This window comes from Rhinoraja longicauda, chromosome 39 (assembly GCF_053455715.1).
Source record: "Rhinoraja longicauda isolate Sanriku21f chromosome 39, sRhiLon1.1, whole genome shotgun sequence".
Lineage (NCBI taxonomy): Eukaryota > Metazoa > Chordata > Chondrichthyes > Rajiformes > Arhynchobatidae > Rhinoraja > Rhinoraja longicauda.
The window spans coordinates 16518469-16520483 of NC_135991.1; positions in this window are offsets into that span (position 1 = coordinate 16518469).

Consider the following 2015-nt stretch of genomic DNA (forward strand, 5'->3'; position numbering starts at 1 on the left):
CATCGCTTGTTCTCAAGGTAGCCAACTTTTTTTCGCCGTCGTTTTTGTGATCCCTTCAACGAGCCTTCTGACTGCCTGACGCCCCAAAAACTGTCCGGGGATTGACAAGGACGCCCAGAAAGACACGTCTCCCCTTCTGTTTTTTTCTTGTCGTTGTATTTGTTGTCGTCTCTCTCTCCCTCTCCCCGCTCTCTCTCCCCCTTCTCTCTCCCGCTCTCTCTCCCCCTTCTCTCTCCCGCTCTCTCTCCCCTTCTCTCTCTCCCCCTCTGTCTCCCTCTTCCCCCCTCTCTGTCTCTCTCCCACCCTCCCCTATCCCTTTCTCAATCGCTCTCCTTCTCTCTCCTCCTCTCTCTCCCCCTCTCTCCTTCTCCTCCTCTCTCTCTCTCCCTTCTCTCCTTCTCTCTCCCCCGCTCTCTCCCTCTCTCTCCTTCTTCTCTCCTCTCTCTCCTTCTCTCTCTCCCCCTCTCTCTCCCCCCCCCCTCTCTCACTGTCTCCCTCTTCCCACCTCTCTCTCTCCCACCCCTCCCCTCTCTCTCTCCCCCTCTCTGTCTGTCGCTTTCTCTCTCTGTCTCTCTCTCTCCCTCTCTCCCTCTCTCTCCCCCCCCTCCCTCCTCTCCAACCCCAGCAAGAAAACGACGCCCTGCCTTATAAATGCAGCCGTGAGACTGTGTCTAAATGTTCATCTTCAACCTCGGCCGGCCTTGTCTTCTGCTTAAAAAGAAAATCTGACACACACACACACACACACGCACACACACACACACACACACACACACACACACACACACACACACACACACACACACACACACAAAACACCCTAGCGTGGACAATCAACGGAGTCTAATCGTTCCTTCTCTCCCGAGATGCTGCCTGACCCGCCGAGTTACTCCAGCACTTTGTGCCCACCTTCGATTTAGACCAGCATCTGCAGTTTGTTTTATTCCGATACGTAAAGTCTAATCTTCGGTTGAAAACCAGCAGCTTCTTCCTGCTACGAATTTCACCTGGACTCCCTGGGCGAAGAGGGGAGGTGGAAGGATTTTTTTTTAAAACCCCCTCAAGTGTGAAGCCAGACTTGTGTGCGTCTTACAGTATCAAGTTGTTCTTAAAGGCGACGGATTTTCACCCTCCAAGGAGGCAGAAGAAATGAAAGGGATTTTTTTTTAACACGCAGCACAGCCGGGGAGCGCGATCACGTGAATGTGTCGCGTCTCAGAAGTATTTATAAACTGAAAGGAGAGGCATTGAAACACGTGCGTTGTGTGTCCAGTTGAAACAAACAGAATATATATATATATATATATGTACATACAAACGGGCAGCAAATCAATCGGCTGTTCGGCGGACAGAGCCCGACTGCTTGTCTGTGGGCGAAGGATTTCTTCGAGAGAGAGAGAGAGAGAGAGGGAATCGGAGGATTTCAGTCGCCCCCGATTCCCGCAAAAGGCCGCAACAGCACACTGACTCTCGACCCCGGTCGGACTGAGACCCCGCTGAGGATTGACTCTTCTTGGAAGTGGACATTCACAAAATCGTGCTGCAATTTTCCTCGGCTCGCATCTGGCAGTGTGTGCGTGTGTGTGGAGAGAGAGAGAGAGAGGGAGAGAGGGAGAGGGAGGGATAGAGAGAGGGAGATAGAGAGAGAGAGAGAGAGAGAGAGAGGGAGAGAGGAAGAGGGAGAGAATTCAAGATTCAAGATTCGATTTAATACCAATTAAGGTACAGTGAAATTTGAGTTCCCAGAGAGAGCAAGAGAAAGAGAGGGAGAGGGAGAGAGAGAGGAAGAGAGGGAGAGAGAGGGAGAGAATTCAAGATTCAAGATTCGATTTAATACCAATTAAGGTACAGTGAAATTTGAGTTCCCAGAGAGAGAGGGAGAGAGAGAGAGACAGACAGACAGAGAGAGAGAGAGAGGGAGCGGGAGGGAGGGAGAGAGAGACAGACAGACAGAGAGAGAGAGAGAGAGAGAGAGAGAGAGAGAGAGAGAGAGAGAGAGAGAGAGAGATGAGAGA